Source organism: Diceros bicornis, chromosome 8, assembly GCF_020826845.1.
Source record: "Diceros bicornis minor isolate mBicDic1 chromosome 8, mDicBic1.mat.cur, whole genome shotgun sequence".
Lineage (NCBI taxonomy): Eukaryota > Metazoa > Chordata > Mammalia > Perissodactyla > Rhinocerotidae > Diceros > Diceros bicornis.
The window spans coordinates 69,770,522-69,796,976 of record NC_080747.1 but is presented as its reverse complement, the minus strand read 5'-3'; the positions used below and the strand labels follow the sequence as shown (position 1 = coordinate 69,796,976).

The following is a 26,455-nucleotide window of genomic DNA, read 5'->3' as shown; positions in this document are numbered from 1 at the left end:
TGAAAACTTCCAAAATCTGAATCAATGCTAATTACCTAAGAATAGCAGAAAATATTTTTTACTAGTGCTGAAGCAAAAGAAATATGAAAATATTCATGGACTTATACACATCAACTTTATTCATAAGCAAAGGCTTCAAGATTCTCCCCAAAGTTTAATCAGAATTTAGACTCTTTTGTAATAAGAGTGGCTATCTGAATTTTCAGGCAGATAGAAAACAGAAATACAGAAAGTGGCAAGGGTAGGGACCTCCCATTCATTCTTTGGTTCACTCATTCAACAACTATTTACTGAATATCTATTTCTATGCGAAGAGGTAACTACAAAGATGAATAAGAACCTGTCCCAAGCTGAATAATAGTGAAATCTTGGATTTACAGAGTACATTACAGTTTATCAAGTCCTTTCACTTATTATGTGAACCTTTCCACCAGCCCTGGGAAGCAGTTAGGAGCCGTTTTCACTTCTTTATTTTAGACCAGGTCTGTTGCTACCCACATCTCATAATGCTCATGCCCATCACTGTCTCTTTGGTTAATCTCTTTCTTCCAATGAGAATGCTCTCATTTATTCATTCATAAATGACACTCATAATACATTCATAAATGTATGACATTTATGATGACATTCATAAATACAACTGAATACCCACTATGTGCCAGGCACCAAAGGCTTTGGGATGGGGAAGGTAAAATAAACAGAATCATTGTCCTCAAGTAGTTCACATCCCAACGAGTAAAAAGGCAAGTAAACAGTTATAGAAAAGTGATCAATGACCCGAAAGAAAAGCCCAACACGTCAATGTGCAGATCGATGGGTGCTTCCTCCCCGAGTCCATGAAAATCTGACGATCCAAGCTCAACCCCACCTTCCCTGTGTAGCCTTTTACACAACTAAGTTCACATTTGTTTGGTTTTCCCCTAAATTCCCAAACAATTAGAATCCACCCAATTGGGCCGGCTCCATGGCTTAGCGGTTAAGTGTACCCGCTCCAGTGCTGGCGGCCTGGGTTTGGATTCCGGGCACGCACCGACGCACTGCTTCTCCGGCCATGCTGAGGCCACGTCCCACATACAGCAACTAGAAGAATGTTCAGCTATGACATACAACTATCTACTGGGGCTTTGGGGGGAAAAATTAAGTAAATAAATAAAATTATTAAAAAAAAAAGAATCCACCAAATTTAGTCCTTTATTATATGTCATTTTATATTTCCAATTTTTAAAATGTGTTTCTTATCTACTATACCCAATTTCTAAGTTCTACACGGGCAAGAATGAAGTCTTGGGCTCCTGTATTCCACTCTGAGGCTATGAACATTCTGTATCTGAATTGATGATTCACAAATATTTATTGCTTGATTTATATGCATCATGAGATACAGTTGGAACAATATATTTTGCTTAGCTAATTTTGACTAAGATAAATTTCTTTAAAAGTTGTGGGAAGGAAATCTGGAGTAAGAAAAAGATTTTGGTAAACATTTATTGAGTCCTCATTCTAACTTTTCCTAGTTGTTTTAATGAGTTGATACCTTTAGGTTAGTATTAACTCCATTTGGTTAACCTGCATTCTTAGTCATAGAGTAGGCAAATTATTTTCTAAGGTCATAAAATTATTTATTGTTATCACCCAATAATATATATTTATTCCTTATGGGGGTGCCATGGTATTAAAATAAATACTATAGACTTCTCAGTACCTAATACTATGTTAATCAGGGGCTGTCATAAACATCTGGATCATAAACATCTGCTATCCCACAGAAATATAATGGAAGCCACATATAAAATTTTCTACTATCTAGATTAAAACAGTAAAAACAAACAGGTGAAATTAATTTTAATAATGTATTTTAACCCAAAATATCCAAAAATTTATCATTTCAACACGTAAACAAAAAATATTAGCAAGATATTTTACATTCTTTTTTACTAAGGCTTAAAAATCCAGTGTGCGTTTTACACTTACAGCACATCTGAATTTGGAGGCTACATTAGGTTTTATAAAACTTACAGTATAAAAAGTAGATTCCCAGAGCAAAGTTGTTCCAAAAAATATTATTTTTTTCAATAATTGAAAAAATATATTTTTAAATTTAGATATAATTTAAGTAAAATTAGAAACAAAAACTCAGTTCCTCACTTGTACTAGCCCCTTTAAAAAGGCTCAGTAGCTGTGGCTACCATCCTGAACGGCACAGACCTACATCACCCTCTATCCACATTTCTTCTTCAGCAGTAATCTTTAAGCCGCATGTTTCTTTGTCTTATTTTGGTTTATACTTTGTTGTTTAATGGGACTCTCCTTTAAGAGGTGATAATGGGAAACAGTCATAGCAGCTAATGCTCTAGAAGGGTCGATCCTGGGTCTAGTAGGGTGCAAGGTAAGTGAGAGCTGTCTTCAACTGGATCCTGTAAGAATGCTCCTTAATTTTTCATGGCTTCAATATTTAGAGCTTGAGTCATTACCACAGACAGGAGGAAAAGAGGGAATGAAAAGAGCGATGCAGGCTCTCTAGTCTTCCACACATTTCTCTTTTACTTAAAGCCATGTGAGCAGGTGGTAATGATAGCATGTGCTGCTCTGCTGAATGATTCTGAAGCTGAGCATTTCATTAATATTAAATTCAAATATAAGCTTTGATTATAAAACTAGAGGCTTGAACTTCTAATAGGTACACTGAACTTAACCTCTATCTCCCACCTATCACTGATGGCCTTTTGAATCTAGTCAATTTAGAAAGCCATCCATTCATTTTAACAATGCTGCTATTACCAAGATGGCATATGTTGATGGTGTACCAAGATATATGTTGATACATCCTTTCAAACATTGGTAAATATTCTTACTCTAAAACAATAGATCTAAGTTAGAAGTCATTCTGAGCAAAACCTAGTAAGTAAGTAACAACCCTGTAATAAGAACAACTAAACAACAACAGGCTGGTTATAAATAAGAACCAGCTATGGAGTAAGTATGAGGAGCTTACATGAAAGGTTTCGTCTCTGACCTCATGAACAACACTGGTTAATCCAGTGACGGTCTAAGTTGTCTGAAGCAAACAAAAGAAAATATAAATGTATCATAATATTTGAAAAGAATAAGTTCTTAATGATTTTTCCTTTTCTCTTAGAGGTAACTTTCATTTTCTTAGACATGTGGATAAGTGCTTATTGGTTATAAATAGCTACATTTTGTTATTTATAAAAGAACCATAGTAGGAGGTGGAACTTTTAGTAAATAGTCTTAAACTTTAGTGGACAGAAGACCCGCGTGAGGAATTTGTTACAGTGTAGATTCTGAAGCCCTATTTCCAAACACTAATTATTTAGTGGAGAAAGGCTCTCTCTCAGCTCTCTACTCTCTTGCAACCAGGATAACACATCAGGCCCGTGGACTTCCCCACTTAGGGGAGAGGTTCTCACCCTCTAGAGGCAGATCAGCATGAGGCTTAGCCCAGAAACGAGGCACAGAGTCACTCTGTTCCAGGGCTTTCTTCCTTTTCCCATTAATAAAACAGAAATTTAAAATACCAAAGTTAAGAAGGTTATGGAGACAATAACAACACAAGCCATTTGGGCTGCTTTCTGTCTAGTGTGGGGTTAAAGTTTCTGTCTGCAAAACTTGAGTGAGGCCTGGCCCAGCTCACTAGGGTGCAAGCCACATGGAAATCTGGTACTGAGAGCCAAGCCAGGTATTAAAGATGCCCATTATTTTACTGTGTCCTCAGTTCCCTGTAGTCGGTGTCTGGATGAGATTCAAGATGTTTGCCACCTTTGACAAATTAACACTGATTCTTTGCAAACAAGTATTTTGTTTCCTCACAAAAATCTCCTTGTTCTTGTCACCAAAGAAAAGAAAATAAACTATTAGCCTGCCTCATGGCTTGTGCATTTATTTTACTTGGATAAAAGGACTGCACACTTTTCATTAACCAACTTAAGAGAAAAAGGAACTCAACTAGTACTACCTCTTGTTTTATTTAGAATAGAAATTAAGAAGATGGAGAAGGGAACTGAATGCCAGGGAGACCCAAGTGTATGGCAAAGCTGTGGTGTGTGTGGAGACTGCTGCAACAGCGTAATTGAAAAATTGGGGACACAGTGTCACGTTTCTTAATTTAGCATAGAGGAACTGATTTTGCAAATGTACATTTTTAATGCTGACAATTAGTAGCAGTGGGCAACAGGATAACAGTGCATTTTGCATTTATATAGTTTTTACAAAGTGACTTGTCTCCTCCAATTAGTCTTTATAAAACCTCTGAGAAGTAAGTATTCTTTTCCAGAATTTAATACAGAAGTAATTTTCCCAAAGCTGCACATATGACTGACAGATTTGAGACATGAAACCTTACTTTCAGGCTTCACAAAAGCACGTGATTTAATACCCTGATTGGGCTCTTCAGGATGGGGCAGAGGGAGACTTAGTCACTAACATCTGTGACTAATAAGCTTGGTTGGTTAGGATCTTTTCAATCCCCTTCTCTCTAACCTCCTTTCTTTAATTAGTCACCAAGTTTAGTCATTTTAACCCTCTCATAATTCTTGACTCCTTTCCTTCCTCTTCCTCAGCAGTGTCCAAATTCATCCTAAACTCCTGGACATTTACCAAACATCTCCTAATATTCTCATGGCAATATTGTTTCTTTGCACATGGGTTTTCCTCTGCCTGAAATGACCTCCTTCCTTCCTTTTTCACTTGCAAACTTCAGAAAATGATTTCCTTCCTTCTTTGTCTACCCATAAATTTCATATTCGTCCCACAATATTCTGTTGGTAGGCCCTCTCCCAGGAAGTACAGACTTTCACCAAAAGACAACTGGGCAATATCAATTTCCCAAAAGGTTTTCAACTTGTGGCCAAAATATGGGTGCTAATTGTCTATAGCTAGGAATGTGCAAAAGTCACATGAAAATGTGGCACAAACCATGAACCATGGAGCACCTAAGGCCGTGCTTTTTTGTTATTACAATTGAATATATCCTAGAGCTTGAGTATGTTTGTCTTCACATTGTTGCATGGACGTTTTTATTTAGACGTTGTTGAATTTGATCCTTGTGATTAAAACCTGTCCAATATGACATGACATACACTTGTGGTCAAAAGGTGATGAATAAATCATGCAAAAGATTATAATCTTCTCGAAAGCCAGAGGGAAAATAGACTTCTTCAAGAAAGGAGTTGTTTAACTTTAGGTTATGAAAAGTAAACAAATAAACATTCCTATCATACCAAGAATTCCCATGTACAAATCAACAGTGACCGTGATGGACCTATTTCTGTCACATGGTGACACTCAGAAGCTGTCTGTTTTACAACTGTTTTATAACTACTAAGGCAGAAAGGCACATGCAACCAAAAGCTTTCCTAGATTTCTGCAGACAAAGGCTAACAATATGGTATCGATGACTCTTTTAGTAAATCTCAGTAAATAACCACCTATGGTATCTTCCTTTTCATGGTTCCCAATAACTCTAAACATGCACTATTCATAAGCCAAAAAGTTACAAAAATGTTGGCATTTGTATAAAAGAAAACAGAGCTTCGCAACCACTAAGTGTGACTAATAGTGGAAAATGCATTCACTGAAAGAGTTCACTATGCTATTTAAGATAAAAGATCAAAATCTCCCAACAAGAATAACTACTTCATACATTCCACAGGGTTTGGAAGCTACCAGATTAAAATGGAACATAAACATATATACAATAAGTGGTACTATTGAAAGATGAAAATTTTCTTTCTCTATCCAAGAGAAATAATGCTGACACTCATAAATTACAGCTGAGGAGAGAAACCTGAGCACTGAATCACCATCATACCTCTATCTAGGCATCAGAAATGCTTGCAACACCTATCACGTTATAGGGTACTAAATTCTGACACACTACTAAAATAGACATCCTAATAGAAGTCAATTAGCCCTCGCATTCAATCATTCCTGATTAATAATAATAAACTTTTTCTGTTCTTAACTGTCACTTTGGGCTATTCTTCCTCTTTTTAGCATTTCCTGTCCTCCCCCCTCACCCCCAACTTTCCAGCTCCCTCTCCTCTTCACTGAAACCCAGAAACAAGGCAGGGAAAGACACTGTTATACTCTGTAATTTACAAATCTCGTCCTTCAGAAGGACAAAATGGCTTGTCAGGCTGGAATGTCTATTTTTGGCTTAGGTCACTCCTTGTCTTGGGACTTTTCATGCAATTTTATCTTATTGTACTCAGTTACAGAAACTTGAAAAAAGGCTGTTTTCTGTTATTTTATTTCATATGTGAGAGACAAATCAATATGAAAGATATTAAGACAGTAAAAAACACCCAGTGATGTATTATTTACTCTTTAACAGTTGTCTCTTCTTTCACTTCATCCTCACCTAACGAATTGAAGATGTCTAATCTTAACACTTTGTAAGGCAAAGTAACTACTCCTACTCTTTATTGTGCCTATATCTCTCAAATACCCATGTATCTATTTAGATACATGCATTGTAGACTGCATTGTAGTCTAGAAAATGCAGGTATGATGACAAGATCCAAAGTGAGGCTGGGTACACAAACGATAACAACCATGACAGCAATAACATTTGGTGAGTGCTTAAGTCACCGACCAGGTGCCTTGAGAAACTCAAAGGTGGGTTTGGAAGCAATTAACTGTTTCTCCAAGTTGTTTCTTTTCCTTTTGTATGTTAAGGAGATGTAACCACCAGCCATCCTGCAACTGACCAAACCTCCCCACAAGAGCTATGCCCATGACCTTTGCTTTATTTTTAATACAAAGATCTCTCCAGGAGGTGCTTAGGCCTCATTATGCCCAAGCATGTTTTCCAACTGAGCTTGTGCAAGTGAATACCCACCTCTCCCTTTTGAATATTCATTCCCCAACCGAAATAAAAGTTCCTGCTTCCCTTTGTTCGAGGACACCATGACTTTGGAAATGATTCCTCATGGCGTCCTATTTTCTGCAAATATACTTTACTTTGTGAGATAACTCCCACTGATGTAGAGTCCTATTTGACTCACCAGGAGGGAGCCCACTTGGTTCGGTAACACTTATATGTGCCAGGCACGCTTCTAAGCACTGTACATCTATTAGCTCATTTAAACTTTAAAGCAACCACATAAAGGAATTCTATTTTGCCTTCATTTTCCAGAAGAAGAAACTAAGGCCAATAGAGATTAAGTAACTTGACTAAGAACCACACAGTGGGTAGAGTAAGGATCTGAACCCGAGTAATTAACCCAGAGCCTATGTACTATGAGCTATTGTAATATGCAGTTTCCCAAAGAAAGGAGAGAATGTAAAGTAAAGATGATGAAAGTTCTACTCTATATGGAAGAAATGTAAAAGTGCCATGTCCTCAAAGAAAATGGGACAAACATTTCTATGAATACTAGAAAAAGAACATTATTTGTGTTGTCAATGGACCTAAAGTTAAATAGATTTTTAAAAGGGTGAGGGTGGGGGGGTGGGGGGAAAGCCTGAAGCATCAGGTATTGACTGGGATTCAGTGTTATTTCAGCCATTTAAGGTTTGGCTAACAAATAACCAAATGCTGGGCTTCGGTTTTTCGCTTGTTTGGGATTTTGTTTTGTTGTGGTTTTTTTTTTGTTTTTTCATCAAATAAAAACTGTGATACATACCCATAATAATGACAAAAGGTATGTGCAACAGAAAAAAGTTCCCCTTGTCTCCTTGAATATCTCTTATGCAGAACTGGTTAGGAAAGACATAATATTTTCAGTGATGTTAGAAATGGGGAGTGAGGGCATAAAATTGTATATAATCTCCACCTTTACAATCTGAGGCTGATTCAATTCTCAGTGTAGACTTAGAGGAAAAGAATCAGGGAATGTGGAGCTGAGAACATTGTGAAAGAGTCAGACCAATGAGAGTGAGAGTTAAAGAAAGAGGCTTGAAACAATACTATAAATAAAATATTATTTACACTGGTTCCTAACCAAATTCTAGCAAAAGCTTGAAAAATTAATTCAAATTTTTAAATAGAGTGATATGCAGTTTCTATGAGGTTTTACATTTTCCTAATTGTGGGCAGCACACTTGCTCAAAATCCACAACAGTTTGAAAGCATATTAGAAATATGAAGCTTCATTTTCATGTTGGTAATAAAGCAGGTATCAAAATTAGTCTATTAAAAAAAAAACAAAAACCTTGATTTGTAGGTAACTTGCTGAAGCGCGCAAATATTCAGATCAAGGAGATATCTCCATAGTTGTCCTTGTAGGCCCTAGTGTTTTGCCTCTATTCTCTCTAAGGCTAAAGAAAAAAATAATTTTATACAAATATTGTATTCTATTAGTAAGTTTTTCACAGATACATGGGTTAGCCATTCTGAAAGTATTTTACATGTATTGAAGGATTAAGGAAATAAGTAAATAAATCATAGGAGAAAGGTGATACACTATTTTGTGAATGAGCACATCTAACACCCAGATCTTGGTTTCTAAATACCATTCTTCAATAAAAGAAATCAGGGCTTCTTGAATGGCTGATTCAAGAGCTGGATCAGAAAAAGTATAAGACGAGCCTGAAGCATCTTGTGGTACCAGAAAATAAAAAGTGTTCTAAAAAGGAAGGTGTTATGAAGAAAGGACACAGGAGCCAACTTGAAGATTGGCCAAATGGCCAAATCCGGACAACTTGAGCAACAAAATAAATTCCAGTTGTAATGGATTATAACACATAGAATAAAACAAATATCCACAAGTCCATACTGATATAAAGAAATAACTGAATAAATAAATAAGTGGAGGAGAAAGGAAAGCTCTTTCTTACAGAAGAATTTTAACCAACAAATGTAGAAGTAATGAGAAAATAGAAAATCACCATTTGGCAAACATCATAGTAACAACTGTGTCAAGCAGGAATCATCAGTGGCTGCTAAAATTTGTGGTTGAAAGTATGATGAGAAACTTGTCATTTACATAGTCTTAAAGTATTTCCCCACAAGATGCTTACTAATCACAAAAAGGAAACTAGCAACTTAGTGGAGAAACTTAGCAGACTTCAACTGAGGAATCAAAGATAACATTGTTAATAATCAGACACCTTCACATCAGGTGTTCCTGATATGATGAACTGAGAAGGGCATAGCATCATTCCATGGCACTTTTTCCAAAAATGCATAACTTGAATTTAATCATGAGAAAACATCAAAAAACCCAAACTGAGAGGCATTCTCCAAAATAACTGGTCACTACTCTTCAAAAGTGTCAAGATCAGGTAAGACAAAGAAAGACTGAGGAACTGTCTCAGACTGGAGGAGACTAATAGACATGACAACTAAACGTATGTGTGATTCCTAGTTGTATCCTGGTCCAGAAAAAGGACGCTGGTGGTACAATTGATGAAACCTGAATAACAGCTATAGATTAGTTAATAGTATTATATCAAAGTTAATTTTCTGGTTTGATAACTTTAAGATGTTAACATTTAGAAAAGAAAATTCTGTGAACTACTTTTTGCAAATGTTTATATGTATGAAATTATTTCAAAATAAAAAGTTCAAAAACAAAATATAAATTTTAAAATGTCCAATGATATTGAATGGTGATCCTCTTCAATAGTAATTCTTGGTAACAGTAACTAACATTTATTTGCCCCATGAAATGCTTTCAGCTACACTATCTCATCTGATCGTTATCCTCATTTTATAATATATTTTAAGTGACTTGTCACTGCGAGTGAATGTCAGAACTTACTCTCAAATCTAGAATGGTTTTTTATTTAATTTTTTAATAAATTTATACTCCCTTCACTCATTTCTCCCAACCCCTCCCCCTGCCTCTAGCAACCATCAATCTGCTCTCTGTGTCTGTGAGCTTGGTTGTTTTTTTATTTTTTATTTTTAGATTCTACATATAAGAGAGATCATATGGTATTTGTCTTTCTCTGTCTGATTTATTTCACTTAGCATAATGCCCTCAAGGTCCATCCATGTTGTTGCAAATGGCAAGATTTCATTCTTTTTTATGGCTGAATAATATTCCATTGTGTATATATACTACAATTTCTTTATCCACTCATCCATAGATGGACACTTAGGTTGTTTCCATATCTTGGCTATTATAAATAATGTTACAATGAATATGGGGGTGCATATATCTTTTCAAGATAGTGTTTTCATTTTCTTGTTTTGAACCAAGAACTAATGTTTGCCAAATCAGCTGCTTATCTGGTTTGACACTTCTACAAAAGCTTTATGGCGGTAGGAATAGAAAGGAGGAGTTAATAATAATAGGTATACAACAGTTAGTTCAAGCAGTTTGGGACAGTTAAAGGGGAATATTTAGTGCATGGATTCATCCAAAGGGAACAAGAACCACGATCAGTGCAGTACATCCCAGAAATATGTAACTGAAGAAGAAAGACGGCCAGATAAACACTATGAACAATAATAATGAAGAGAAATATGGGAAAAAAACAGGAAACTGAAATGACAAGGTTCTAGGGCAATAAAGAGATAAAGAAAGTAAAGGGAATCAAAATGGAAGAAAGAAAAAAATGGTTAGAGACAGCATAGAAGCAAGACACTGAACTTCAAAGAGGAGAGGGCCTATCTCTTTGAATTAGAAGGAAGTGAATGGGCTGTTGATGTGGTCGCTAACTCATAGCTGTCACCTGCTCAATACAGTCTCAAATTCATTAGAATTCAGAACATGAAGCAGCTGAAACTTCTAAGGAAATCTAAGATTCATTTTTCTGAAGTGGCATTACAGACACCCAGAGGTTGGAGGCTGTCATCACATGACAAAGTCCTTGGCCTCGTGGTTAACAATGTACTCTGGCCAGCGCCTTTCTTGGACCAAGAAGTATAGATTCACGGCAAAAGTCTAGATGAAAAACGCCAGCTCCAAGACCCCAGTAAGTACCTAATGCACTCTGAATCCCTCTTGAGACCCCTGCCCAGCATCATTGCTCACTATCTGGTTTGCACACAGCCATGTGGGTATGAATACACCATAGAAGTCCTCGTGATTTCTAGATAACACCTGAGCTGAAATAGAGCCTAGCTGACTTATTAATAATATAAAAGAGGCAAAAAGTCACAGAACAGTAAGTGGCAATTAATAGCAGAAGAGACTAGTTTCCATTACTTAATTTTGTAGTCATAATTTCTGAATCTGCTATTTAGTCAAACACAAAAATTAGCAAAAGAAATGAGAGAGAACGAAACTGTTCCTTTCTTAAAGCCTCCCTTTAAATGGAAGAAATGTACCATACTCGCCATCAATGAACTAAAAACTAAACAATTATAGTCTAAAACCAGTCATTAATTATGAAAAGGTTATCAACTTAAGATTGGTGTAAGAAAGCATTATTTTTATGTGATAAATGATAAGACATTTAATATCATGCCTGACAAAGCTGAAGAGCAGCAAGATAAGAGGATAATGGGTCAACCTCGAACACTAAGTTTTGTACTAACCCTTATAAATACCACTCCCAGGTGAAAAAAAAGAAAGCCAATCGTGCTTGAATATCGGAAAAGTGTTAAACCAAAGAAAATCTACTAATAAAAGGCAAATTGGAGTCTGCAGAAAGAAGCACTTGTGTGGGACTTAAAACATAAAAGATTAAAAAATCTGAGACTCCAAATTATTGAATGGTCTCTGTGGGGAAAAATTCATTAATAAATTATACAATAATGAAGGCTTTTATGATATCATGCCATACAAGTACTGTTTTGGGGGGAAAAAACAGAAAAATTTTTCAAACAAGCAATGAAATACTAGTTAGTGACCACTTACTTACCACAAACAATAAGTGCTACACTCCTAGACTTGCAGAGGTAAACACATCATTCCAACAGGAGTTGGGGCTGCCAGGTTAATAACTTTCCAAAAGCTGCCAAACAAACATTCTATGCTGAATCGTTTACTACAGTTCTTAACAGTCAAAGATAATGGTGCTTCCCAGCCTCTGATTAAAATCAATTACAGCACCAAATTCAGTCTCTTAGAAAGCAGGCAGGTAGAATGGTTCCTGGATGAACTCACTCTAAAGAGAATTCTCTGGAAACTTAACAATGGAGTAACAGGAAGTTGCAAGGTAAAAGAGCTATCAACTCTAGAAAAACCAGCTAATAACCTTCGTTTCAAATCAAAGCTCAGATTTAAGATAAAAATTTAACCTGGTCCATTGGAAATAACAAATTACCAAAGGCCTTCACTGCCTGCCCCCAAGTCTGTAAACACAGTCCTAATTATTCTGGTTACAATTTATGGGTCAACATTGGTATCAGGAATCAATCTCAAATCTCTGAAGCAGTCACAGAATCTGTTCCCTGACAACCCTGACAAACAGCAGCACCAGCTGTAACTCAGCATGTCCCAGATCACTAGGAAATATCACCAGCAATTTCAGCGCATTCCACCTTAACATCACACATGTATTTATTTATTCTCTCCCTCTCTTTCTCTCTTTATACCGCCCCTTCATTCCCGCCCCCTCCAGGCTCATGGTAATATGACCTTTACATATCATTTACTCTTTCTAATTATTTTAGCATTTTACATTAATAATGCAGCTCGTAAATGATATCACACATTAATTGCTTGGCATTTCCACGAAATAAGTTCAATATACTTTAATTTTACTTAAAGCCTCTTTCTAAGACATTAAGAAAATCTTTATTACATCAAACAAACAGAAAACAGCAGTAAAAAATATGTCACTATTATTATTGCCATGCATTTGGTCAGAGTGTTATTTGCTAAATAAATAAAGACTAACCTTCAAAAGCCACTAGTGTCCTATTCTTGCTTGAAAATAAATATATTCGAAGCAGAGTCCCAGATGTGACACCGTTGAGCCGCATGCAAACACGTGAAGGATGTCTAGGCATTTAGTATTCTCTTCTGAGATACAAAAGTAACCCCATTTTTCTGAAATAGCATCCTACACTTTTCAGAACTGCCTGCAAAGTTAGGTAGAGCAGCATGCTCTGGCATCCCATAGCTCTGGCACAAAGGTCTCACCTCGCTCGGATGAAGAGCCCGTCTCAACCAGCTGAGCCAGGAGCCACACAGCCTACTTGCTCCATTCGCCCTCCCCTGTTTTAGAAAGGAGCCCCTCAGAGCCTTCAAGCCCAGTGCCAGGCTCATGTCAGGGGAGCTAAGGATACTCCCTGGAATGTTCCACAAATTAAATAGTAGAGGATGGGACTGCAAACAGAGAGATAATAAAAGCACGGCACAGAAAGAACTCTCCCTGTATCTCAGCTTTACACAGCAGTTACCATGAGCTGAAGCCTCCTTTCCCTCCCTCCATTCTCTCACTCACCTTCAGTGATTATCCGACTCGTCAAGGCTGTGCTTAAAGAGATTAACCGTTTAGTTTTGTTCCTGTTTTTGTTTTCTTCATGAAATCTCTGAACTGTTAAATACCATCACGCTTATTTATTTCTTTGTTTTTCGGGAATATGAACAGCATAAAATAAGAGAACAACGTACACTTATAGTGTGGCTTAAAGACTGAATTGAATGAAAATCTACAGTGCATTAAGAACATTCATATTAAATGGGTTCAACATAATTAATATTATTACAAGGAATTAGCTTAAAAATGTAACCAAAACCAGAAAGTATTACAAATTACACCTTGATTTTAATATGGTATATTTTTCAGCTGCCTTTAGGGTTAATCTAGGCTCAGCAAAAATGCTTTTTAAAATGTTAATTACAGATTCACTTGCTCTTTTCTCAGTCATAATTCCTCACCTAAACCACAGAACACAGAAATCCTGAGTAACTTGTCTCAATTTTGCCAGATGGTACTTAACTAGTCCCTTCTAGTTGCAGAGCAGAGGAGGTAATTCATTATATGCATTGGCTGCCTTAGGCTAGCATTTGGGTTTAATTGTCTCAGGGAATTCCAGGTAAAGAAGGCCTCTGAGGAACAGGGCAGCAGGGTAGGAAAACCAGTCACCAAAATCAAGAGCCTGGTCAGCCTGTCCTGACTGTGTTCCGGGGCAAATCACCTAAGTCACTTTGGACTCATTTTCCATATTAAAAGACTGAGGTGAGATGGTAATAGCTATTTTCTAAGTGGGCTTTTCTTCTGATGTTCGATAAACTAATTCTAAGGGGAAAGCAGCATGTGACTTTTAATTTGTTAATTGTGGAGGCCTAGCATAGATAATGAACACGAAACATTACCCAAAAGACTTTTTTTTTAATTCTGTAATTTCTACCTTCTTGTCAAATCTAAATTTTTACCAAATTTATAGGAAAAGAAAGTTACACATTTCGATTTCACCTCCCTTCCCCCTTCTCCTGCAGAGGTATTAAGGCCCAGATTCACCAAAGAAAGGAGAAACGGGGGTTCCCTTTCACTCCTGGAAAATATCAAGTTGGCTTTGGTTTGCTAGACAACAATTTTATCCATACAACACCTTTTTGTTGTTGTTGTTCTGAGGAAGATTAGCCCTGAGCTAACATCTGTGCCAGTCCTCCTCTATTTTGTATGTGGGTGACTGCCACGGTATGGCTGATGAGTGGTGTAGATCCATGCCCAGGATCCGAACCCAGATCCAAACCCACGAACCTGGGCCGCCAAAGGAGAACGCGCCAAACTTAACCATTACGCCATGGGGCCAGCCCTGTACAACACCTTTTATGCTCTCAGTATCTGAGAGCTGGATATAAGCAGTAGTTTAAAAATGTACACATTAACCAACCAAGGACTTGACAAATGCAAGAAGAAAGAAGAAAGAAAGAAAAGACTTTTGAGAAAATGATCCTGTGTAAGCGATTACAAAGCAAAGTTCACCTCAAATTTGAAAACGTTATCCAAGTGCTTAAAACAGCCCTGAATGAGTCACGGGGGCTGAATGGGCTCTATCCTTCACCTGACCCAGAATACACAAGGCCAACCCAACAGCGTAAGGAGGCCAAAAGAAGAACAGGAAGTGCTCATGTCACTCATCATCATGTGCAGTGCTGTTAAGCAAGTAGTATTCTTATCATAGAAAATCAAATCTATGCATTTAATGCCTTAATCATGGCATTTATTCGAACACAAGAAATGTCTAGTTACATTGAACAGTAACTTCTATAAGCCATTTCATTAAAAACATGGCTGTCTTCGGGAAACTAGAAACTTCATACTCAAAGGAACTACTCCTAGTATGTCTTCAAGTTATATTTGTGCACTGTACTAACAGAGCTGAGGTTGTTACTGCTTTTCTTACTGCCTAGTCAATATACAGTGCAGGGAGCTGGAGACTGTTCCCTCTCACTCATCATGAACACCAGTTGTCATCTAAGAATATTGTTTGCATTTGTGTTACTGAAACAACAGAAAGTATATGACTTCATTCCCAAATTCCCAGATGACTTTATAAAATATGGAGTTAAAATTCAGTCTTTTAACTTCATTAGCCAGTTTCTCAGTGGGGATGTTCCTGGCATTTGGGGAGGGAAAATTCTTTGTAGTGAGGGACTGTCACACACATTGCAAGACGTATGGCATTCTTGACTCCCGGGCACTAAATGCCAGTAGCTTCACGGAATCATTGTGATGACCAAAAACACCCCCACGCGTTTTCAAATGCCTCCTAGCGAGTGGTATCACCCAAGACCCCAAACCCACAGCTGATGAAAACTAGCTTGTGGGCACATGAAATTTGTCAAAGAAAGGTCAAAAGAAACTTTATCATGTAATCTATACGGCTTCCAGATCCTCACTCTTCTATAAAGTCAAAATTCCACTTCAGAGCTCTGCTACTGCATACACATGACCACATTCTTATCAAAATTGCTCAAAAAAACAAAAAAAAACTACCATTTAGAGACTTTCTCAAGGCTAGTACAATCTTAGCAAGTATTTACTCCAACCCCCTTATTTTTTAGATAAGGAGGCTAAAGTCCAGAAAACTAAGTGATTTGCCTGCATTCACAGATGCTAATGAATACCAGAAGTAGGATCATAGCCCGCATCCTCCTAGCCCCTTTCCTGTTCACTCTTCTCCAACCCCAGACTGCAAAGTAACGAAGGATCTTTCAAAACATCTCTCAAGCTGTTGTATAAATATGAAATTTTACCTGTGGTAAGCCAGAAGGTAGACTCTCTTAACCCTGAAACTCGTTTTTCCTGACACTTTTGTCCTGAAAAATATTTTCACACACCCTATAAGAAGTTACTTTTAGAAAAAGATAATATGCACCTATTGAAAAGCTGCTTTTTAAAAATCCAAGGTGATATTCTTTTTTGAAAAATGGGAAAGTCCTCAAATCTTTTCTAGCAAATCTGGATTCTGTGTTTTCAAACAGGATACTTTTAAGTCTTAAATATACCCTCCAACCAAAAACCAAATACAACAGTAAAGTACACTAATGAACAAAGGCTGAACAATGCAGTATTACCTGCTCTCTCTTAAAGTAATGGCATACAATCAATAAATATCTTAAACACATTCACTGTTTTCTCTAAGGGCAAAAAATACCCCAGTATAAAAATTTAAATCACTTCCATTTTTGCCAAAAATATTTTTTTTTATCATCAGTATTAGTATTACATTAACTAGATTTCCAATGTTTTCTTGTCTGCATGTGCTTTTCAAAATAAATATCTCAATTAGTAAAATACTGAATGCAGTTTTTTATGAGTTCTTAATTTAATTCTCAATTGTACAGCTGTTCAGGCATCTGGACTATTATCATTAAAATGTTTCAAATTGAACACAACTTAGATATTCAGGGCTCAGGGCTGCTCACAAAGAATGCTAAGTTTTCATCTTGTAGTTCTAGAAGAAAGTACAGGATGTAACTACTCAATTCCTTCTGCATATAAACTAACTGACTCCTGTGGGACTTACCCACCTGCACTGTGAGCAGGTGCCATAGAAAAAAACAGAGGAAATAACTACACAAAACCCAGGTCACACAACAGAGGACAGCATTCTGCGGAGAATTTAGATCTGTAGTCAATACAATACAACATGTACTTTTAACTGCTCTTAAGTAATATGGATGTACCTTTATCTAATTTTTTCATGATTTGCAAATGCCACTTTTGAATACTTAGTGGTCCTTTATCACCTGGAGGCCTTCCTAAAACACAAAGGGCTGGGCCCAGGTGGGGCTCAGTAATTTGCATTTCTCACAAATTCCTAGGTGAAACTGATGCTGCTGGTCCTGGGACCACACTTTGAGAACTGCTACTTTAAAGGATTTTTTTAAAATAATTTTTTGACAGTTATCAATAATCAGAAATACATTTTTCATTTTTACGCAGCATGCAAGACGTGCACACACACACAAATGGAAATTAAAACATATGAAAATTCTTATTTTTACTATATATAAGGAACGTTGACTTTTTTCTATTCCATTCCTCTTACTCTATTCTTTTTCACTTAAAAAGAAACACTGGCCATGAACCACCAATTTGATTTTATGACCAAAGACAGATCAAGACCTACAGTTTGAAAATTACTGCTCAGGACTCCCATGTTCATCATGTAATTTAATAATAATAACTGTTGACAGGTATGGATACTTACCAGGGGCCAGATGCCCTTCCAGTCTCTTTAAACGCACTGCTCACTTCATAAATTAAAAGCCCATAACAACACTATGAAGTAGGTTTTATTAAATGCCATAATTCACAGAGAGGAAATCTCTGGTTCAAGGAGGTTAATGCAACTTGCCAAAGGTCATAAGGTTTGTGCATATCAGAGCCAGGTTGGAACACAGGTCTAATTCCAGCATAATGGTAAAGATTGTCCCCTGGAGTGAGATATTTTTAGTTTTGAATCCCAGATCCGTGACTTAGCGGCTGTGTGATTTTGGTAAGTTACTAAGCCTCTCCAAGTTTCAGTGTTCCCATCTATAAAAGAAAGATAATAATAGGGCCTACTCACGCGGGAGCTGTGAGGATTAAAGGAGATAACCCACTACGAGTGCTTCGCATAACTAGCACACAGTAAGCCTTCAATAATTGTTATCCACTATTAGACAGAGACTGAATTCTTAATTGCCACATCACACACTGCCTTGCTTCCCTTGGCTTTTAGTTCCTTGTGCTGTCTGTGAATTTGTCTTTTCTCCTGATTCCCTCGCTTCTGACACTTGTCACCCTGTGACCTTGCTTCTCCCCTTCTCCCGTCCTTCCTCCTCCAGCAGCTCCACCTACTGTGCAGGAGTTCTCAGAGCTCCTCACCCAGACAACTCCTGGTGGCCTCCACCTGTCTCCAGGCAGCAAAGACCAAGGTTCCCCCATGGAAAGTGCCAATTTGAATCTAACCCCATAGATTCAGAAAAGTTATTCCATGATGAAAGTGTCTGTTGTTACCAAAATATGAAGTCTCTAATCAGCAAATCACAAATGTGAGAGGGCTGAGGCCTCCTGTATATGCCATAGATGCCTTTATATAAAATTGTCAACACCTCACTTGAGCATTTCACAACAACAATTAGAACCATAATGGGATACAAAAACAAAAATGGAACTCTGAAGGTGGTACTCATGTGGCTAAATCCTAGGTTTACGCAATTAGGTGCGACAAGATAACATTAGGCTCCTTTGACTCTCCTGGTTCACCTTCTCTTGCTGTAAAGTTCCTACATATAAGAAATTTTAAAACCAGATATTCCCAACACACTGAAACAATCAAAGATAACGCCTCAAGGAGGCTGGAGAATTCTCTTCCTTAGGTATCTTTACAAACAAGAGTAAGATGCACTCCAACAATTCCTGTAATAAATGCTACTTCTTGAGAAAGACTGGCTTGGAAATCACTCTCCCTGTTGCTCATTTCATTTCTATACGCTCAGTGAGGACTATACCACCACCACTAACTCAACTTTTCTCCCCTTCTCAGTTGCTACTCCTAATGAAATCATCCTCCCCTGCTATATTTCAGCTTCCCCAAGTTGGGTCTCTAGTCATCAGACCTAGCCCCCCTACTGTCTTCTCTCCCCTCTACCTCCACCTGTCACTCACAGTGTTCCTGGGGCATACGTCCCCATGTCTGGGAATTAAGTAATGGGGAGAGATCACTGAAGCTCCACCTACTATACCTTTTCTGTTTACCTCTCACCAGAAAATAAAGTCTGGTCAGGCTGATCACTATAGATTAATTGATTCATTTAGCGGCCTGTGGTAGATGGAGCCATTTTTCTCACACGAGAAACTTGATAGTGGTACCTATCCTAGGGGCCCCAACTTATCAGCACAAGAATGCTGTCATCTAAAAGAACCAAAAGAGGGGCCGGCCCCTGGCTTAGTGGTTAAGTGAGCGCGCTCCACTGCTGGCGACCCGGGTTCGGATCCCGGGCTCGCACCGACGCACTGCTTCTCTGGCCATGCTGAGGCTGCGTCCCACATACAGCAACTAGAAGGATGTGCAGCTATGACACACAACTATCTACTGGGGCTTTGGGGGGAAAAAATAAATAAATAAAATCTTAAAAAATTTAAAAAAAAATAAAAATAAAAATAAAAGAACCAAAAGAGAGCTCCAAGGCCAGTTTCTGGAGAACTTGTTGAGACCAGGGTCTGTACTGTAGGTCAAACCCACAGAACACCTAGATTATGATTCCAAAATTAATAATTGAAGAGCAAAGTACTGAGAGGAAGGTGACATAACAAAAAGAGCAGGGTATTTGGATTCAGATAGATCTGGTTTTGATTCTAAACATCCTCATACAATGGAAATAATAAAATCTGAATTAGATATAATATAGTTTATTTCTAGAATTGCTAATTACTTCTACTTCCAGAAGTAGTCATATATATATATATATATATATATATATATATATATATACATATATATATATATAATATAATATATATACTCTAGTAGAAGTAATATATATAAAAACATCTTGTGGAGTGCTTGGTACTTAGTAGGTACTTAATTTTAACATTACAGTGATTATCATCATGAGAGTCTGTGAGACTCAGAGAGAAAAATTTCGGGACAAAATGAGAGCTACTTTCCTCTCTCAGGGAATTTGAAAAATTACTATGTTTTGTGAAGACTCAATTTAACGGGCAGAAAACAGGCCTAATTACAGCTCCACAAACCTCAATTTATCAAGAGATTTCATTTGTAACAAAAAGAAGGTTTTCTCTTCTGTTTCTCAGAGATATCCCTGAGGGCACTCTTCTACACATTTGTGATACACATATTGAAAAGAACACACATATTTGGCCTTAAATATCTACTTTCAAAATCACTCAGCCATGATTTTCATTGTAAGGTTTTCAAGAAATGTAACATTTGGGGCAAGGCCATTTTATCCATCAGGGAGTATAAAAACAGTACCTCAAATGTTTCAAGGAACCACAAAAAAATGATCTGGAAAAATTATTGGCTCTAAAATACTAAACTGAAGATACAAAATAGAAATTTATAAATATTTAACCACAATTCTAAAAAATAAGTAAAAAAAAATACGAAATGAAGGTAATTCAACCTATTTCTGTAATGGATTTGAGTTAACTTAGTTAAAAGGTATGGGTATGACAGGTGCATTACAGAAAGGCTAAAAGGATGCAAACCAGGTCATCAGAAAACCTCGACTAGGGTACAATTAATCCTCAGATTTAGTTCTGAGCTTCATGGGTGACAAGCCAAAATGAGAAACACAGTGATTTCTTAGCCTCTCTTGTTCTAACAAAAGAAACAGCACTAATCAGAAGAGACAGACTTTTTAAAGCAGTAAAATCAAAGATGAATTTATGGAGATCCTTGTATGAGGAATATTGAAATACACAATAAAAAGTGCCTAGATATTTTCCACGCATCCCATCACTTTTACATTGACTCTCAGCAAAAAATAAAGACTATTATATTAAAGCACAGTGTAATGAAGACAATGTAACAAAAAAGTGCTATAATATGATTAGGCTAGGTACACCTCTGGTCATATAATTTGATTAGAGAGCATGGAAGATTTAGAAAACTAAGTAGACTATTATTCTTAAATATCAATGCTTGCCTTTCCAGTCTTCTTAGAGATACTATATAAGAAGCAACTTGAACTTAGGGTCCCCGGCTAGTGCTTGAAACACAAGTATTATGCATTCTTGATTGAAAAATTATCCATGTGCTAAACGGCAGGTATGCAAATAACAAGGTATCACTCCTCTGAAAATGAAATGAGCCCATTTGTATTCTGGCTCAAATGGAGTGCAACACCCCCTTATTCTGCATGTTAGGCAGCAGAAATAACTGTAGGTGAAGGCAAATTTTTTCAGGAGAAACTTTGGATTTGCTTAAGTGCTCAAATGAGATGAAAAGAAAATCAATACAATAAAGAATCAGTAACATGAAAGAAGGCGCCCCTCTGAATTTCCTCCTCTCCATCCACCTCCACATTCTCCTTTAATTAAATACAATTTCTCTCAAGCACTACTACTCAAGATAATTATTAAATAGCCAAAATTAGTATTTCTATTTTGTTTGATTAATTAAGAATATCGTCCATTCCACAGGCTACACAATCTCCAAATTTACCTCAATTATTAGTCCTCACAGCCAAATCTAGGACCTCCCACCAGGATTTGACAGATTATAGATTATATAGGATAATATAAAAATCAATTGTGGAAAATGTGTATCTATTCTGTTTCTACTATCTCTAAAATCACGTGTATTTTGTGATTTCCAAAAGAAAAAGATGATTCCACAGCAGTTTTTTGTTTTGTTTTGCTTTTGCTTTAGAATTGGAAAAGCACAATATTTCATCTACTGTAGGAATTAAATAGGCTTGTGTGGGCTGGTCTGGAAAGTGAATTATGTTTTGTAGCATTGTTACTTTCGGAAAATAAACTCTGAGTCCAAATAGACATTTTTTAAATGGACTTTTGGGATGTAACTATCTGCACAAATTGGAGTCCACCGGTACTTTATTCATTCATGACTTTGCTCATTTACTAAGGAAATATTAACAGGTGTCTACTACGTTTCAGACAGCTTGCTGGGCACTAGGATACAGGCGGTTCTCCCACCACCATTACACCCATTAAGGAACTCACTGTAGTTGGTTGGGGGGAGGGACACATAAAAATTATTAAAATAATTATTCAAAGTATGTTCAAAACACCATGGAAGGAAACAAGATGAAATGATGAATTCTTCCTTCGTGGAATTGGGTAAGTTCTCCCAAAGGAAGTTCCACTTGAAATGGATCACCAAGAATCAAGTGGGACTTTCCAGGCAGAGGGAATTCCAGGAGAATGAAAATCCATGAGCAAGAAATCGGAAGTATAAACAGAGGGGAGAGAGAAAGCTAACAAGGCAGAGTTTTGAAGAGCTTTTAGTCACTACACTAAAGAGTTTAGAGTTAATGTCGTAGGTCATCGGGATCCACCCAAGGTTTTAGAACAAGAGAATGACACAATTAGACCTGCACTTTAGATTAATTGCAGCACTGCCACCATAGAGCGCAGATGCTGCTGACAGCACACATGCACACAATAACCTCTGAACACTGAACAGTCTTTGACCCCTTGTCACAACAATCCCTCCACTTTCAAACATGCTTTTACTTAGCTGTTGAAACCATCATAATCTTGTAAAGTTTAAGTTCATGTAGTAAAGACAAATGGGTTACCATTGTGCCTCCAACCCTTCACAAGAAGAGCATTAACTTCATGGCTAAGTTGCCTATTTACAATTTTATTTTTTAAATACCTTCCTCCATCTGGGAGAAATCTTAATCCTTTAGCCACGGATTTAAAAGGAAACAGGCATCGTTTTATTTTAAATCTCTTCTGCTTTTTTCCTCAGTAAAATGTGATCAGTGTAGAACGCACGCCTCAGGTTCTTGTTACCATCTACCTACACACCCATGTGTGACCAACTGGGTGGCTGTCCCTTCTTATTGGGCTCCAAGCTAAGGCTCTATCTACCTCCCCCATATTGTTTTTCCAAAGCACTCACCTCTACCAAAAATTAAAACGTGGCAGGGGCCGGCCCCGTGGCTTAGCGGTTAAGTGCTCGGGCTCCGCTACTGGCGGCCCAGGTTTGGATCCTGGGTGTGCACAGACGCACCGCTTCTCCGGCCATGCTGAGGCCGCATCCCACATACAGCAACTAGAAGGATGTGCAACTATGACATACAACTATCTACTGGGGCTTTGCGGGGGGAAATAAAAAAGGAGGCAATAGATGTTAGCTCAGAGCCGGTCTTCCTCAGCAAAAAGAGGAGGATTAGCATGGATGTTAGCTCAGGGCTGATCTTCCTCACACACACACACACACACACACACACACACACACACACACACAAAGTGGCAGAAAGAAGGAATCACCATTTCATAAGCTCAACTCACATGAAAAGAACCCTTAACCACCGGCTGGAAAAGACCACAGGAAGATAACCACAGGTAACTAAAATGGTCCTGCAGCACCGCAAACACTAAGAACAGAAACCAAATGCATGGTCTGGACTTTGCAGCAGCACTGCCTGCTTTCCACCCTAAGAAACCAACCCCAACACTAATAGAGCCAGAAAGAAAACACACTTCAATGGGCCAGTAGGTCACAGCAAAACTACTAAGAGCACTGTTGGTAAACACCAACTCGGCTTTGGCCAAGTCAGCAAAGTAATCAGACTCAAACCACTCATGACCACCTGCTGCACATTCCTCACCCTTCCAGCCCCATGCCCCATATTCCCTAACGCCCACCCCCCACCCTGGAGAGTCCAAGATCACAAAGTAAATAAAACCATGACCAAGGAAAACTCGCAGAGCTTTGGCCATTACCACACCGAGCAAAACCTGAAAGGATTTCACTGGGGATTCCAGCCCAGAACACTTTTCACTTTTATGGTTAAATCTACACTCTTGTCTGGAAGGCTACATTGCCATTTGTTCAGGAGTGATTTTTTTTCTTGAGAACATAATTCTTCCCCACTTACTACCAGGTTGTATTTTCAAAATGGTTCAAATTCACAGTATACACAGCCCAAAAGAACATTACTGAGAAACTATCCCTCTCTCAAATCCAAACCCGTGAGATTAAGTAATAAAACCAAGTAATACAGTTGAAAGCCAAGGACAAACTGAGTTTCAATAGCCTTTCACATGTAGAAAGAATTACAGATTCTCCTTCCTTTTACCACACTAGTTGTGTATTCCTTACACATACCTCAAACTAAATTCCAGATCTGAAAAACTCACAGTTTATCCCTTATTCCCACTTAAAGGTCTTCCACCAAGAACATATCTCCTCTGAGTGGCAAGAGGATGTTATTTATTTTAAAGTTTTGTCAATATCTCGCTCCTCCAAGATGTCTAAGGTGAATTCTCTGACAACTCAGTAATGGCTCTAAAGAGAAGAGATTTCTCCACTTGCTACCTGAAGGTCAGACACTCAGGGAAGACAGGAGAATTGTATTATTGGGCTCTCTGAGAAGCTGAAATATTCCCAGAGAAGAGGAAGTATTAAGAAATTTAAAAGGGAGAGCAAGATCTTAACAAGTCTGATATGGCTTTATGCTTGTCTTCTGGCTTTTTCTAACATATTAATTCTGTGTGTTTTGTTTTATGATGCCCGGTTTAATACCAACATCCATTCTTGCCCTTAAGGGTTGGTTATCAGTTCTAATTAGAATCAGGGGACAGATTGTTTGTATTTAATCTGTCTGTCCATCTTCTCAGTAATTGAGTAAAGCTCTTAACTCTACTGTAAACATCCCTGGATTTCAATTAATTTGTCTTACTTAGTAGACACAGCAACACATATTGTTTTACTTATGGATAAGCAAACCCTTCACAACTTTTATATTTCAAATACCCAGAATGATTTAGTTACTTCCTCTTTTTAGAAAGAGATGCAATGGTGATGTCCTGCTAGGTTAAAAAAGAGTAACATAAAATAAACTATGATGGAAACAGAAATAGCTTGGAGATTATCTTTTAATTCAAATGAATTAAAATAGACACAGACTACAAGGGAGTCTGAACTCCCTCCTACTAATTGGTATTGAAAACCTAACATCTCTAGGGAATCCAGAGGAATATTATCTCTCCTTTTATTTGAGGACTTATAAAAGAAACGCAGTCTCCAGTATTTTTTAAAAATGAGAACATGACATGTTTATTCTCGAGAGGATGGCTACTTCCTCAAAAAGTTACTTTTTAAAAAAACCTAGACAAAATCTTTTGGGTGGTTAAAAATTCACCAAAGATTCCCTAACGCTTTATGTTGGCAATAAAAGTGCTTATTATTAAAACCTACCTCTGTATGCCTGTTATCTAGGAAACTCTCATAAGATACTAGCGGAAACAAGCAGGGGGGCAGGGGAGGATGGACAGCAAGGGAGGATGGACAGCAAGGGAGGATGGACAGCAAGGGAACTGAATTGCACAACGAGTTTTTATTAATTCCATCTATTTTCAAGCCCCGAAACATATACTATCACATACACGGCTTGCGCCGTTTTTATCCTTTCAAAAATAAAAAAGGAACATTGTTTCCCATTATACACACGCGCGCGCACACACACACTGCACCAGTACGGGATTCCTGCGATCCCTCCTCGCCGCCAGCAGCCCCCTCCCCTGTCGCAGGCAGCTGTGCCCGCAGCCCCCGCGCGCCCCCGAGGCCGCGCCCCAGCCTCCCGCGGTGGCCCCGGCGCACACCCCCGCGGCGCCGTCACCTACCCTGCTCCGAGCGCACGACAGACGCGGGACGGCGGCTGCTCCGAAGGAAAAGGCTCCCAGAACAAGCCGAAAGGAAAGGACAAGAAAAAGGTGGGGAGAGAAGGCTTCTTTACTTCCCACAACAAGGGGAAGTGTTGCGCCCCATGCACTTGGTTGCTCTGCAGCTGTGGTTTCGGAGGAAATGCGCAGCGGCTGAAAGAGCTGCGGCTGAGGTGGAAAGTTGTGGGTGTTTCCCCCCTGCCGCCCGCGCCGCGATCCTCTTCTGTCCCCGCCGCAGCCTTGACAGCTCCCGGGGCCTTCGAGACCCTCCGCAGCCCCGCCGGTTTCCACCCGGAGCTGGGCTGAGTTGCCACATGCACTTGAGAAATCCTAGCAGTTGCGCAAAGAAGAGTCCCAGAAGTTAGAAAGAGTGATTGTGTGTGAATGTGTAAATATTACAGTACAAGAGGCTGGAACAACTGAGCGGGGCCAACCCTCAGACGCAGCCCGGGGTTTCAGATTTCATTTGGCAACTGGCAGCTTCAGAAGATTCCAGCCGCACTACTGGGGAGGCCGGGAGGAGCCTGCCCTCGCCCAACGCCTGACTGCTAGGTTATCTCGGAGCCTGAGTGACACTGCCGGGCTTCCGGCTCCCCGACGACAAGACAGAGCCCACCCTGCCTCGGTCCCTCCGCAGCTGGCTTCACTCATTTCATTTCAAGTGTATCATAGATACCTGTGGGTCACAGATCTGGGGCTGTGGGTGCAGAGAAGGATGGAGAATACATGTCTCCTGCACACTAGAAGCTCTGCATTTCTTTGG

General features: G+C 38.4%; 1 protein-coding gene across 1 annotated transcript in view; it reads right to left on the bottom strand.

Moving 5' to 3' along the window:
• Positions 1 to 26,016, bottom strand: part of ARHGAP24 (Rho GTPase activating protein 24) — a 468,734-nt gene extending 442,718 nt beyond the window's left edge. Inside the window, exon 1 of the mRNA XM_058547442.1 lies at positions 25,654 to 26,016. The gene's annotated coding sequence lies outside the window, so the exon portion shown is untranslated. The remainder of the gene's footprint in view (positions 1 to 25,653) is intronic.
• Between the last annotated feature and the right edge of the window lie 439 nt (positions 26,017 to 26,455).